This window comes from Dasypus novemcinctus, chromosome 9 (assembly GCF_030445035.2).
Source record: "Dasypus novemcinctus isolate mDasNov1 chromosome 9, mDasNov1.1.hap2, whole genome shotgun sequence".
Classification (NCBI taxonomy): Eukaryota; Metazoa; Chordata; class Mammalia; order Cingulata; family Dasypodidae; genus Dasypus; species Dasypus novemcinctus.
The window spans coordinates 79,798,743-79,814,781 of record NC_080681.1 but is presented as its reverse complement, the minus strand read 5'-3'; the positions used below and the strand labels follow the sequence as shown (position 1 = coordinate 79,814,781).

Sequence of the window (16,039 nt, the reverse complement as noted above, 5' to 3'; positions counted from 1 at the left end):
AAGAAACATTTGGTGAGAGATTTGGAAGGCACAGCTAAAGTAGTAGCGGAAAAAAAAAAAAAAAAAAAAGCTGAAAGTATAGAACATAGTGACCTACACAGTTAAATTTGTGTTTCACATATTTAACTCTAAGACTTCCAGTAGCCAAGGCAAAAAGGGAAAACTGTTCACTTAGGGAGTTCACAGTGTTCATGAAATAAAAACAAACCACAGTTCCTTAGGGGATACACAACTATTCTTGGTATGAAGACCAGACAAGAATTTCTTCTGAGTGCCTCATAAAAAATGACATAATGGATTATGGCCTTACCAGGGGCCTCACTATAGATTCTGAGATGTGTTTTGTAGTAGAGTGATCAACTTGTTCCAGGTTGCCTGGTACTTTCCCAGTTTCAAAACTGAAAATCCCACTAATTTCTTTTGTCCCAGGCAAATTGGTCACCCTATTTGTGAGTTACATACAGTTCAGTCAAATTAATCAAGGATGCGGTTCTAAAAGATCATGTGTAATCAAAATTATCCTTGGAAATCCTTTAAATCTCCCATAAAGAATAGAACCATCTCTAAATAGCATCCCTCTAGCAACGGAACTGATTGCTGTTTCTTTGGCAGAGTACATGATAAAGAGATTGGCTTGTTTTGGGGGTAAGACATATCCTTAAACACTGGATCACACTCAGTGTGGTGAGATGACACACACTGTGGATTTTATGAGGCACATAGGAACTGATACCAACAGGGGGACAGAAGATTTATCTCTCCCATGACACACTTAGCATGGGGCTTATGCTGAGTGAGTGAAATATTCAAAATAGATTATTTGTCTTCCTCTTTCCATTTCTTTCTCTTTTTTTTCAAAGCAGGTATAATTGAATTTCTGTTAAATAAAAATAGTACCTATCTCAAAAGGTTGTTGTGAGGATCCAGAGAGTTAGTATTTAGAAAGTACCTGGCATAGAGTAAGCTCTCTCTAAGTGTTTGCCCTTATTGTTACTAAATATAGATATGCTGATACTCCACTGTATTTCCTGCAGTAACCCTGCTGACAAATTGATGGCAATTTGGGGAAAAGACATTCTGTGTCAGGGGTGAGCTCTAGGGCTCCAGCCTTCTGTAGTTGCAACTTCATGCAGGGAAGAAGTTTCAGTGGGAGCTGAGGACCTGCCTGCCTTCACACAGTTCTCCCTAAGCACAGGATCTGAGCTCGAGCTGGCAAGCCTCAGGGCAGTGAAGCAGTGAACACTCCCCGGTGAGGGCCTTATCCTTTTCACTCCTCTCCTTGGCGTAGAAGATTCCCAATCACCACCCAGGGGGCAATAACTTGCTGAGCTCTCCCAAGTGTCCAGACCTCCCCCCACCCCCACCCCACCCTCCACCCCCTCCACACAGTCTGCCCTGGCCTCCTGGGGTGAGCAGCCCTGGCTGGCTGGCTGGGATCTAGCTGGAGGCCCGGCAGGACTGAACTTTTGCCAGGTAGTATGCCCCACAAGCCAGTGAACTACTGAACGTGAAAACACTTTGTACTCTGTGAGGTGCTGTGCAGCCGTGAAACCAAGATTAGTGCACATGGTGCTGAGTTCAGAATCCAGGGAGAAGATGAGACTAGAGCTTGAGCAGTACCATAGGGATGAAAGGAGAGAGCAAATTTGGTTGATATTTTGGGGTAAACCCACAGGACTTGGTGATTAATTTGATGGTGGGGATGAGGAAGAAGGAAAGGGAGAAGTTGGAACAAAGATTCCCCTAGATTCTGGGCTGGGAATCAGGCACCACTGGCTGAGAAGAGGGAGCCCAGGAGGAGGTGCAGGTCTGAGGGAGAGGAATCTGGTTTGGGACTTACCGAATGTGAAGTGTATGTGGGATATTCAGGAGGGACCATCTGGTGAGCAGTGGGTATAGGGGTCTGAGCAGACAGAGAAGTGAGGACTGGGCCAGAAATCAAGATTTGGGAGTCACCAGCCCATGATGATGGCATCAGAAATCTTGGGGGAAGAGTAAGGACAGTTCAAGAAGGATGAGAAGGGAAGAGAGCTTGGACAAGAATCCCAAGGAATGTCAATATTTAAGCTAGGCAGAGGAAGATAACTGGTCAAGAATAGTCAGAGGGAAAGGTAGAGAACCAAAAGAGTGGGTGTCATAGAAGCTAAAGGAAGATGGTATTTGAGGAAGGAGGCAGTGCTTAAGGGTGACTCCTGCTGTGGAAAAGTCTAATAAGAAATGATTCATGGACATTGGATTTTCTTAATATAATTTCTTTTCATTAGAGAAAAATCATGCAGAGAATACAGACTTCCATATATCCGCCCCTCCCCAATTAACACCCTGTATTAGAGTGGGACATTTGTTACAATTGATTAAAGAATATTATTATAATTGTACTTTACCTATAGTGCATAGTTTACATTAGAGTTCACTGTGTTGTACAGTTCTATGGTTTAAAGTTTTTTTATTCTAGTAAAATATATACAACCTAAAATTTCCCCTATAACCACATTCAAATATATAAGTCGATCCTGTTAATTAGGTTCAAAATGTTGTGCTGCCATTATTGCCATCCATCCATTACCATTACTTATTGGTGAATCTGGCAAGAGCTGTTTTGGGGTGAATGAGAATCCAGCCGATTCAAGGGATTGAGGAGAGAATTTGGGGAAGGAAGTGGAACTATAAAGATAACTCCATTAAGAAGAATTTGGAAAAGAGGGAGATGTTGGGTGATAACTGGAGGAAAATGTGAGGTCAAAAAAATTTTTCTAAAATGGTAGAATCTTGAGCATGTTCAAAGACAAGAAAGGAAGAGTGAGCTGCAGATGTAAGAGATGATTGAGGGAGAGGGGGTGGGGGGCAGGACCCAGAGCCTGGTGGCAGGTTCAGCCGTGGACAAGTGAAACCTTCAGAATGAAGGCAGGTTGTGTCACCAAATGTTTGTCAACAAGGGAGTAGAAATTCACTCAGCAAATACTTATGAGTTACTGTGCATCAAAGGCAGGTGATAGGTCTCTTTCACACATCATTTAACTTGACCGTCACAATAATCCTGGCAAGGGAGGGATTATTATTCCTATTTTACAAATAAGAAAATAACCTTGGGAAAATGGACCGCCCAAGGCCCCTCAGCAAGGAAATGTCAGAACTGGGATCCCAACCCAGGTCTGCTTGTGCCTAAAGGTCATGCTCTTTCCATGTTACTGCCCAGAAGATCCTAAGAATCCCTGCCCCGGGAGTACACCATCTCTCTATCATTCAAATATTATCAGGTCATTGGACTCTCATTGGCTTCCCACAGGTTATACCTGCGGACGCCAAAGCACTTAGAGCAGGGGTTCTTCACAAGGGGTCTGTGGGCTTGAACTGAAATTCAAAAAAACATTATTCTTGCAGGGATGTGTTGGTATGGGTATGATATATCTATTAAATAATACACAGTACAGTGTGGACTTAGTAAGGGTCTGTGGTTTTCACTTGACTGGCAAAGGGGTCTGTGGAACAAAAAAGGTTGAGAACCCCTGACTTAGGGTGAGTCTTTACTCTCCTTTTAAAAATTTTTTTTCCACTTGTGGTAAAATACACATAAAATTTACCATTCGTGACGTTTTGTACGTTCACAGTGCAACTACTGCCACTGTCCAGCTCCAGAACGTATGCCTCACCGCCCGCTTCCTTCAGCAGGCGGCTCATTCAGAAGGCCTGGGGTGCGACAATCTTGGTTATGGTAAGGTCAACGGTTGGTAAGAAATCCCAAAGCGCCTGGGTTCCTAATTCCTCCTCTAGCCAAAGCACATGTTTCACAGAGTCATAGAATCTCAGTGCTACAAGAAACAATAATTAATTGCTTGATTTGACAAAAACTTATCAGATGCCTACTCTGGGAGTCAAGGTCACAAAGTCTGACCTAACCACTAAGTCAGGAATCTCCTCAAAATTTCCTTGACTGCTGTACCAGCCAATTCCCAGCTCTACCTCTTACCACTTTTGTAATGTTAGACAAGTCACTAACCCCTTCTAAGGCTCACTTTGCAGGCTGTTAAAAGGGGATAATGTGAAATAATACCTACCTTATAGGATTGGCCTAAGGATTAAATAAAATAATAAACCATTTATATACAGTACCTAGTATATGTCAGACATTGTTCTAAGTGTTTTACCTATGTAAACTCATTTATTCCTCACAACAACCCTGGGAGGTAGGTAGCAGTCTTATCTTCATTTTCCAGATGAGGAAGAGGCACAGAGAGGCCAAGTAACTTGCTCCAGGTCACACAGCTAATGAGTGGTAGAGCCAGGATTGAACCCAGGCAGTCTGGCTCCAGAGCCTTTGCTCTTTTTTTTTTTTTTTTTTTTAATTGACTTTGTAATAATATTACATTAAAAATATATATGTGAGGTCCCATTCAACCCCACCCCCCCACCCCCCCTCTCCCCCCCCAACAACACTCGTTCCCATCATCATGACACATCCACTGGATTTGGTAAGTACATCTTTGGGCACCTTTGCACCTCATAGACAATGGTTCACATCATGGCCCATACTCTCCTCCATTCCATCCAGTGGGCCCTGTGAGGATTTACAATGTCCGGTGATTACCTCTGAAGCACCATCCAGGGCAGCTCCATGTCCCAAAGACGCCTCCACCTCTCATCTCTTCCTGCCTTTCCCCATACCCATCGTCCACCATGTCCACTTTTCCCAATCCAATGCCACCTCTTCTATGTGGACATTGGATTGGTTGTGTCCATTGCACCTCTATGTCAAGAGGAGGCTCAGATTCCACATGGATGCTGGATGCAATCCTCCCATTTTCAGTTGTAATCACTCTAGGCTCCATGGTGTGGTGGTTGTCCTTCTTCAACTCCATCTTAGCTGAGTGTGGTAAGTCCAATAAATCAGATTGTAGGTGCTGGAGTCTGTTGAGGCTCAGGACCTGGCTATCACATTGTCAGTCCAGAGATTCAAATCCCCTAAATATATCTTAAACCCCAACACTAACTGCACCTCCAGCACATTAGCATGAAAGTCTTATGAAGGGAGATCCCATCTGAGTCCAGATTCATCACACATAAACACCATTTCCAAAGAGGGGCCATCTGCCCTGGTAGTTAACCCCATCGGCCATGACCATAACTCCCATGGGTCTCTTTAGCCCTCAAAGGAACCAATATCTGGGGGTTGTATCTGCTTTATCTGTCTCTCTGACTCTGCTCAGTTGTGCATGAGGGCAATCCTTCTGCCAGCCTCCAGACTCTTTTTTAGAAACTCGTAGCCATATAAACTCATTTCTCCTTTCCATTTCCCCCTTACTTTAGGTCAAACAGCATTTTAAAGTCATGGTATTTTATGTAGACATGGATATTCTGCTGATCCGCATTGAACCTTCCATATAAGGTCATTTTCCAGTTGCATCATCAGTTGGTAGTTGATAGTGGTCCCTCGTTGCCAGGGAGGCTCATCCCCGGGTGTCATGTCCCACGCTGGGGGGAAGGCATTGCATTTACATGCTGAGTTTGGCTTCGAGACTGGCCACATTTGAGTAACATGAAGGCTGACAGGAGGAAATTCCCAGGCACAATGTTCAGAGCCTTTGCTCTTGACCACTCTGTTAACCTCCAAAGTTTGAATGACACGTTTAGAACATTTCCAAGCACATGTTAAGCGCTCAGTAGTTGTCAGCTGCCAGTATTATGATTGCATTTTTTAACAGCTTTATTGAGGCTTATTTGACATATTATAACATGCTGTCTGTTAGAAAGTCTTTCTGACACTAAGCTGAAATCCCCCTCAAGTCATGCCCTTCCTCTGGGGCTTCCAGCTCTACCAGCCTGAATTTCCTAAGAGCCGATCTTCACCCTTGCCCCATTACAGTCCCTTAGAGATTTGCAGTCACAGGCCAGACCTGTCTGGTGGGGCTTGCCCCGGCTTCCGTCCTATCTGTTGGTACCTCGGTCATTAGCCCACACGATCGGCAAGCCTCCGACAAGCCCAGGACCACTGACACGCCCCAGGACCAGAGCGGAGCACCAGAATTGACTATGTAAGTTACAGGGTCCATTGTAAAATGAAAATGTGGGATCCCATGTTTAAAACTGAATTTCAATTTTTAAAATTTAATACTGGACTCTGGAGTCCATCAATTAGCTATAAGCTCACCTTGAACTTCACTGTCTATATGACTCAGTCTTCCCACCTCCCACCCTGGCTCCTTTGTCTGAGACAGCCTTTTGGGTTTAGTAGTTAGTGGAACAAACACCAGACTTGTAATTGGGAGCCTATACTACCTTACTAGTCAACCAGAGGTGTGTTTCATGCCTTCTCTGGCTTAATTTCCTTGTCTGTTAAACAAGATGGCTAAATTTAGTATCAAATTAAGTGTACTGTCATTGAGCACCAACAAGGCATGTTCATATCATAACCATATTATTAAACTGGGCACTTATTTGCCAGGCACCATTAAGTACATGTCCATTCTCCCATTTAATCCTCAAGACAATTTTTTAAAGATTTTATTTATTTATTCCCCCCCTCCCCCTCCTGCCCCCCACCCCCACTTTGTTTGCATTTGTTGTGTCTGCTTGTCTTCTTTTCAGGAGGCACTGGAAACCAAACCCAGGACTTCCAATGTGGGAGGGAGGTGCCAATCAGCTGAGCCACCTCCACTCCCTACCTTGCCAGGTATCTTTTTTTTTTAATTAATTAATTAATTTCTCTCCCCTTCCCCCCCACCCTGGTTTTCTGTTCTCTGTGTCTATTTGCTGCGTCTTCTTTGTCCGCTTCTGTTGTTGTCAGAGGCACGGGAATCTATGTTTCTTTTTGTTGCGTCATCTTGTGGTGTCTGCTCTCCGTGGGTGCGGCGCCATTCTTAGGCAGGCTGTACTTTCTGTCGCACTGGGCTGCTCTCTTATGGGGCACACTCCTTGCGCATGGGGCACCCCTACGCGGGGGACACCCCTGCATGGCATGGCACTCCTTGCACGCATCAGCACTGCATGTGGGCCAGCTGCTCATGGGTCAAGGAGACCCGGGGTTTGAACTGTGGACCTCTCATGTGGTAGATGGACACCCTAACCACTGGGCCAAGTCCACCGCCCCTCATTGCCAGGTATCTTACTGTATCCTCTTTGTGTCTCCTGTTGCGTCATCTTGGTGCATCATCTTGCTGCGTCAGCTTGCCACACCCGCCCATAGTGCCAGCTCTGGGTCTCGCTTATCCTCTCTAGGAGGCACTGGGCATCAAACCCGGGACCTACCATGTGGCAGGCAGGAGCCCAATCACTTGAGCCACATCCACTTCCCCTCATGACAGTTTAATGAGGTATTTTTCAGAATTCTAAAACTTAACAAGGGTAGGGATTTTTGTCTGCTTTGTCCACTGATGTATCCTAAACTGCTAAACCAATGCCTGGTACATAATAGGTGCTCAAAAGCTATTTGTGGGATGAATGAATGAGGAAACGGGTCCAGAGAGGCAGTGATATGACTCACCCAAGGCCTTGTCGAGAGAAAATGCCAGAGCCAAGATTCAACTACAGATATGCCTGGCACCAAAGTCTATGCTTATTCTGCTGTGTCGGTATGATTCCCATTTCACAGATGAGGAGACAGCTCAAATGGATGAAGATGCTCTCCAGGGTTTCTACTGCCTCTCAAATCTTGTTTTTCTAAGAGCACAGGGCCCGCTCTGCTGGGGTAACATCACTTTGGAAGGTGATGGCATTGGTCTTCTCTGCCCAGGACTCTTCTGAGGTCTCAAAAGTACTCTTCTGTCCTCACTGGCAGAGGCAGGCCAGACTCAAAGCCCAGCTCTGCCATATATTGCCCCAATTTCCTCATCTGTAAAATGGGTTCCATACCTGCTAGATCTATCTTACAGGAGGTTCCCTCCTCCAGGAACAGCCCTGCACCCAATAGGCCCTTAATGAACGTAGTTGTTACTAACCTACCTCAGAGCAGCTTCAAGGTCAAAACTTGCTGCCACTGACGTCTGGAGCCTGCCAAGGCCTCCTGGAACCTGATCGGAGGCCTGCGGCAGGGAGGAAAGTGGGGTCAACTGTTATTCTTGGAGCTGATGGAACCCAGCCGGGTTTCAGGTTCCCGTGGGGAGCCCTGGTTCAGGCAGCTTGGCTGGTCACGTGCACAGGAAAGCCTGACCTCAGCATGTTCTCCTGAGCCTTCCACATGGCCCCCATTGGAGAGAATCCTGGGGCACAGTGAACACTGCAGAGAGACCATATCGCTCTGCAGCTGACTTCAGCCATTGAATCATTTTCCTTAGCATCTACCAGAAGGTTCCTGGGTGCCGTGTGAAGAGCTCCCTGAGACTGCAAAGAGCCTCCACCTGAATGAGAGGCAGACTTAAGTAGTGGAAAGAGGGTTTGGGGATGGGCAGGCCTAAATTCTAATCCCAGCTGCTCTACTCACTAGCTCTATGTATCTTATTTACAAGCCACTTTCTCTGTCTGAGCCTCAGTTGCTTTGTCTTAAAAATGGTGAGATTAAAACCTTCCTTAGAGAAAGTTAACAGGAGGAGAGTGGCACATAGTAGATGTTCAATAGATAGATGATCACTATTTGTATTGCGAACTTCTAAATGACAGGGACTCTATCAGATTCAGCCCTGCATCCCCATGCTCAACCTAGAGCCCAGCCAAGAGCAGATTCTCAGTGTTGGTTGAATGAATAATGAATTATGGAGGGCACCGAACTAAAATCCCTAATCCATCTTCCACACTTACCCTGCCCCAATTCTTGTATAGAATCAGTCCTCTTTGCAGCAGCCCCGACAGCTGAGCATCTTCCCTTGGCTTGCACACCTCTGTGAGTGGGAGTTCACCCCCACTCAAGGTTTCTCATTCTACCCAGTAGAAAGTTCTTCCTTCTGTTCAAACCTCCATGAACCAAGACCTGCCTCCTCATAGCTTCCATCCACTGGGCCTAATTCTGCTCTCTGGAGCTGATCGAGCAAGCCCTGGTCCTGAGCCAGGCACCTTGCTTGCTTTGATTTCATTTAGCCCTCACATTAACCCTGAAGAGTAAGCATTATCCCCTCTTGAGAGATGAAAATGAGGCTCAGAGAGGTGACATAACATGCTTGTAAGTGACAGAGACGTGATTCAAACGCAGTTCCTTCTCTAAAGCGCTTTCTTTCCACTGTTCAGTGGATTTATTGGAAGATATAATTGTCCCCAGACAATTCCCTTCCCTTTCCTTCAGTAAATATTTATTAAGTACCCAAAATGTACCAGGTCTTGAGCTATAGGCCCTGGGAATAGAAATGACTAAGACATAGTTCATGCCCTCAAGGCACTCGCAGCCGGTCCCAAACCAGTGTGAAAAGAATGACAAGTGAGGACAAAAGCTGTAGGAACAGGGCTTCCTGGAGGAGGTGATATCTGGTTTTAGTTTTGAAAGCCCATTAAGAGTTCACAGACTTGTGCCAAGGGAGGGAGGTGAGAAAGCAGGGTGTTTGGTGGAACTGCGGCAGAATCCAGATTACAAAGGGGTTGTGGTGCCTAGCTAAGGAGCTGGGACTTTGTGTGCTTAAGAATCCTTTGGCTCAGCAGGATCTCATTGACTGCCAAAGTAAATACTACTTCAAATAGCAGGGATCCTGCAGGCTCTGGAGACACCCAGACACTATAGCCAGAGCAGACAGCTCAAGAGTTTGGTGCTGTGCCAGTGGGTTCTACTTTGGAATTTATGCTCCCAATTGTTACAGAGTTGGACTCAGTTGTGATTTCCCTACACACGGCTCTTCTGCCCCTTCTATTTGAACCAATAGTTAGTACTAGAGTTGATAAGTATACATCCAAGAGACTTAAATTGTTGGGTTGCCCATATACCAGCTGGGTCCTGAATCTCAACAGAGCTGGAACACCTACTCTCCAGTTCATTGGTCTCACCCAGGACAACTAACAAGGGGATGATGATGGACAGCAACCATCCCAAGGAACAGAGAGAGTCTACAATTGCAAGCAAGACAGTCCCATCCATCTGTTCTATGGGATCGAAGCCCCCTCTCAATTAGAGGTGGAGTAGGCATCGCCGTCCAGGAATCCTCAGGACCAGGGAGTGAATGATGGACTAAAGTAGACCTACTGGTATTTTATTATAGACTTATTGTGATTCTAGCAATTTAAGAATTTATATCATTGATGTGAAGGAAGTGCTATACTGGAGGTTATGAGGGCAGGAAGAGGGAAAAAAGGTGTAATATTGGGGCATTTTCATGACTCGGGAATTGTCCTGAATGACATTGTAATTGACAGATAGAGGCCATTATATATCTTGGCCAAAACCTACAAAATTGTGCAGGAGAGAGTGTAAACTACAATGTAAACTATAATCCATGCTTAGTGGCAATGCTCCAAAATGTGTTCAGTTGTAATGAATGTATCACACTAATGAAGGATGTTGTTAATGTGGGAAAATGTGGGAGACATAGGGAACGGGGCATATGGGAATCCCCTATATTTTTTATGTAATATTTATGTAATCTAAGTATCTTTAAAAATAATTTAAAAAATATTTTTTAGAAAAAGAATCCTTTGGGTAGGGAGTGGACACAGCTCAAGTGTTTGAGCACCTGCTTTCCATGTACAAGGTCCTCGGTTCAATCCCTGGTACCTCCCAAAAAGAAAAAGAAAGAGAAAGAGAATCTCTTGGGGTTTGTTTTTTAAAATCTGGACTGTCACTTAGTAGGTCTAAGCTGGTCTCAAGAATCTATTTTAAACAGGTGCTCCAGGAGATTCAGCAGGGGATCCATGGCCCACATTCTGAGAACCACTGTTGCAAAAGACAGAAAGTCTTTGAAGGAGGACAGGGAAGCAGACTTGGCCCAATGGATAGGGTGTCTGCCTACCACATGGGAGGTCCGCGGTTCAAATCCCAGGCCTCCTTGACCTGTGTGGAACTGCCCCATGCACAGTGCTGATGCGCGCAAGGAGTGCTGTGCCATGCAGGGGTGTCCCCCACGTAGGGGAGCCCCATGCACAAAGAGTGTGCCCTGTAAGGAGAGCTGCCCAGCGCAAAAGAAAGTGAAGCCTGCCCAGGAATGACACCCCACACACGGAGAGCTGACGCAGCAAGATGACACAACAAAAAGAAACACAGATTCCTGGTGCTGCTGCTAAGGATAGAAGCAGTCACAGAAGAACAAACAGCAAATGGACATAGAGAGCAGACAACTGAGGATAAGGGTAAGGGGAGAGAAATAAATAAAAATAAATCTTTAAAAAAAAAAAGACAGGAGGACATGGCAGATTTCAGTCTAGAAAGTAATTGACTTTGTAGAGCCACATAGATTAATCAGGGAGACAGACATGAAAACAAGTAATTATGATTATAATATGATGATAGAAGACCATACATTCTTAGTATTCCAAGAAAACTGCGGCATACTTCAATTTGGCATACTTATTCATAAATGTATTAATTAATATCGGTTTGTCAGCACTGATTACTAACAGTTACTGAGCACATACTTTAGGATGCCAGGGTGTCATTTTTCATCATATCATAAAATTTTCTTTTTTGAAGACATTTTCCTGAACAGTGTCCAAAAAAAGAGTACTGGTCCACCATGTGCTTATGCCATGGTAGCTCTGGCTTAGACAAGGCGCTTTCCTTGATCAAGAATTTCAAAAGGAGTCCAGCCCTGCAGATTACTCTAGTTCCCAAATGTGAAGAGGAACCTGGGCCTGGTTTGTCTTGGGATGGCCAGGAAGCTGCAAAGGTGTCACTCTGTGTTGTTCTTCTCAGTCAGCAGCCACTGATGGCCTTGCAGGTGCCCAGACCCATTCTGGGCACTGAGGATAGAGATGAAGCCCACCATGCCCCTGCTCTCCAGGAACTTACGGACTTGTGGGGAGTGGAGACCATAAAAACACAGATGACACAGTGCAATCAGTGATGCGGTGGATGAAAACTCAGGGAGTGAGTGACCAAGAGAAAGCCTATACCCCAGCCTGGAGGGGAGGGAAGGTTTCCTAGAGTCTGAAGAGATGAAGATGAAAGGGAGAAGAAGGGTATTCCAGACCAGCATCAGCAAAAGCAGGGCAGTAATTATTGTTGCCCTGGGTTTTTAAATTTGTGTGTACGTGCAGAGACACGAGCAGCTCCGTGCTGCAGAAGCCCAAGCTGGGAACAAGGAGTGGCGAGATAGGCTAAATATAGAGGCAGGAACCACATGGGGGTGGGGAGACTTGTACGTTGAGCAAGCATTTTGGCCTTTCCCCTTTAGACAGCAGGGAGGCTTGATTTATAAACTGTAATACAATCACCATTCCTCAAGCCTGGGCAGGGCCACCAAATGGGAGTAGTTTCTGCTGGGGGGGGGGGGCTGGGGCCCAGCAGGTGCAAGTCTTCTCAGTGACTCAGAGAAAGGAGGAGGAGGAGGCAGGAGACCTCACCACCCCCACCAGGCCTCCTGCAGCTGTTCCGTGGTGTGGAAACCCCGAGCGAGCCTCACCATCAGCTCCCAGGTTATTACAAGGCAGCGTCTTTGGAAAGCTAGACTCCCTCACAAGCTAACAAAGCCATGTGGAGAGAAAACAAATTATCTAATAGTAAAATCAGATCCCATAAGAACCTTTTTAAAGAAAACATTTATCATTCTGTGGTAAGAACTACTATTCACTTCTCCTAACAATGTTATTAGAAGGCATTATCCCCATCTAAGAGGTGACAAGATTGAGACCCAGAAAGTTAGGAAACTTGCCCACAGTCACACAGTCATTAAAAAGCAAAACCCAGGTTAAAACCTTTAGCTCCAAGAGCTGGAGAGTCTGGTACCCCGCAACCCTAATGCAGAATTCAAAATAAGAAATCTAAAAGGCAAAATGAATGTTAAAAAGAAAAATAAAGTTTTGATTTTTTCCCCCAAAGTGATTACTTGATGTTTCCTAAAAATATAAAATTATTTCTTTAATTTATATTTTCTATTCATTAGGTGCCATAAACACATGCTCAGTGTGCCATTTGATTACTCTAGAATTGCCCAAATCTGTAGGATCAAAAATCTAGGTTTCTTCCCTCTGCCTTTCACAAACAAAATCTTTCAGGCAACTTCATAATCCTTTAACAAATTAAAATCAATTTATTTCTAAATTTCCAAACACCATCAAACAGTTCCAAAAAGTATTGTCCCCATTCCACAGAACCCAAATGAATATGAATGGCTCCCTCTGTACACCCAGTTGCCTAAGGTAGAAGCCTGTTGTTTTCATGCTCTACTTTACCCTCAACCCCCACATTCAATATGCTTAAATGTTTTTTTCTTTAATTATGATACAGGGAAGCAGAAATGGCTCAACAGATAGAGTGTCCATATGTCAACCACATAGGAGGTCCAGGGTTCAAACCCAGGGCTTCCTGACCCGTGTGATGAGCTGGCCCACATGCAGTGCTGATGCACGCAAAGAGTGCCGTGCCATGCAGGGGTGTCCCCCACATAGGGGAGCCCAATGCACAATAGTGCGCTGTGTAAGGAGAGCCGCCCAGTGTAAAAAGAGTGCAGCCTGCCCAGGAGGGGCGCCACACACATGGAGAGCTGATGCAGCAAGATGACACAAGAAAAAGAGACAGATTCCTGGTGCCACTGGCAAGAATAAGCGGACACAGAAGAACATACAGTGGACACAGAGATAAGACAACTCGGGGCGGGGGGTAAGGGGAGAGATAAATTTTTTTTTAAAATTGCGACACCTTTGTTAAAACTGATGAAAGCACCTTTTTATAATTATACCATTAACTATAGTCCATGGTTTAACTTAGGGTTCACTATGTTGTGCATTTTCATGTTTTCCTTTTTTTATTCTAGTATACAACTTAATATTTCCCTTTTTAACATTATTTTTCTGTGCTGTTAACACATTCACAATGTGCTACCACCACCACCATCCATTACCAAAATATTTCCATTTCAAGCCTTAACTCCCTATTTCCTATCCTGATAACCTATATTCGAGATTCTATGAGTTTGCTTATTCTAATTATTTCCTATCACCGAGATCATAAAATATTTGTCCTTTTGTGTCTGGCTTATTTCACTCAACATGATATCTTGAGGTTCATCCAGTTTGTCACATGGATAAGAACTTTGTTACTTTTTACAGCTGAGTTAAGATTCCTTTGTATTTCCACATTTTGTTTATTCATCAGGTGATAGATAATTGGGTTACTTCCATCTTTCAGCAATTGTGAATAATGCCACAATGAAGTTAAGTGTGCATATATCTGTTCGAGTCCCTGCTTTCAATTCTTTTGGGTATATACCTAGAAGTGGGATTCATAAGGTAATTGAAGTGGGGTTATATAGTAACTCTATACTTAACTTTCAAAGAGCAGTCAAACTGTCTTCCACAGCGGCTGAACCATTTTACATTCCCACCAATAACGAAGTCAGCATTCCTATTTCTCCACATCCTCTTCAACATTTAAAAAAAAAAAATTCAGTTTTTAAATAGAAACCATTATAGTGGGTAAGGAATTTTTCTTGTGGTTTTGATCTGAATTTCTTTAATGGTTACTAAAGTTGAGCATCTTTTCATGTGGTTTTTTGGCCATTCATACATCTTCTTTGGAGAGCTATCTATTCAAATTTTTACCCACTTTTTAATTCGGTTTCAACATGGCTAAATTTTGCTTATTTAGCAATCTCCTCAATCTCACCCCTCCTTACTTCTTCAGGCCCAACACTGCCTTAGCTCAGACCCTATAATCTCTCACCTGGACCTTTGTACCAACCTAATTGATCTGTCTCCGGTCTTTCCCCATCCAATCCATTTTCTGCACTGGACTTGGAGCTAGTTTCCAAAAGTGATCATTTCATTCTCTGCCTCAAAACCCTCCAGTAACTCCCCATTGGTCTTAAGATGAAACACAAATCCCTAGATCCACTGGCCTTTCTCTTCCTCTCTGGGACGCTTGATTCCCTCTCACAGCACTGACCATTGTATCATGAGACTTCAGTGAGAATACTAATCAGAGTACAAACCACTAGTCGTTATAATGAATCTTCTTCCTCATTAGATCATTCAGCCCAAGTCTGGCATGGAGGAAAAATGCTGAAAATAACGGCTAATGATGATTCGAATGCCTGCCGGCCAGAAGACATAATGAGGCTTCTTGCCAAGACCAGAGTCTGAAAACCCATGTTCAAACCTTGCCTCAAAGCCTGCACAAAAGTGAGAATCTCATCCATGCTGGCCTCCCACAGTAGCCTGGATATGAAATGGCCTTGGCCACAGTAAATTATTATTCTTTGCATTTTAATAGCTTTTGTGAAATGTAGCATTTTGAAACTCCTAATGCTTATTCCATTGTTCCTAGCCTCATCACATGTGATGTAAGGAAGAATCCCTACCAGGGATTCCAAGCAGGCACTGGTCCACAAAAAAATAACCCAGCACACCACCACCACTGAGTTAACCTAATTCTTCAAAATTACAAAACCCATTATTTAATTGAAAAGATGTGATTAAAAACAACACTGGTGGGCCAAAAAATGTCAGTAGGAGGTGAGAATATTGAAGGGAAATTATTTCTTCCTTCTTCAAGATTTCCATATTGCATATGGGAACATGACTTTTATAATCAAAACCCTCAAATCTTACATTTTTTCAAAAATTTAAATGTTTACAGAGTTCACTTTATTGTAAGTGTAAAAACTACATTTTTTTTCCTTATTGTGGTAAAATAAACATACTTTAAAAAGTACCATTTTAACCATTTTTTGCAGACTTCGCAAGTTTTAAACGAAGTTATCTTTTAAAGCCTCTTCCCTGCTCCTGGGAAAGTCGATCTCTTCTATCAACTTGAGAAGCTGACCAGCTGTGCTTACAGACCTTCAAGGACAGTTGCAAAACTTGATGGAAGCCTGAAACAGTAGACGGTGATATAATGGTTCTGTTATCAGTAGGACTATGACAAGCTCGCCCCCTGGTGACAAACTAGGGAGGATAAGAAAAACATACACTCTTGAGATGTCTAAAGCAAAATGGCATGACCACCAGGGAGAACATGCTATCTTACTGGAATCTGGAGCAA

General features: G+C 44.0%; 1 long non-coding RNA gene across 1 annotated transcript; it reads left to right on the top strand.

Moving 5' to 3' along the window:
- The first annotated feature begins 6,587 nt into the window (after positions 1-6,587).
- LOC131279759 (uncharacterized) lies at positions 6,588-16,030 on the top strand. The gene is made up of 3 exons (XR_009187206.1): positions 6,588-6,667; positions 15,023-15,177; positions 15,732-16,030. It is a non-coding gene; the product is annotated as an uncharacterized lncRNA (long non-coding RNA).
- Positions 16,031-16,039: the final 9 nt, after the last annotated feature.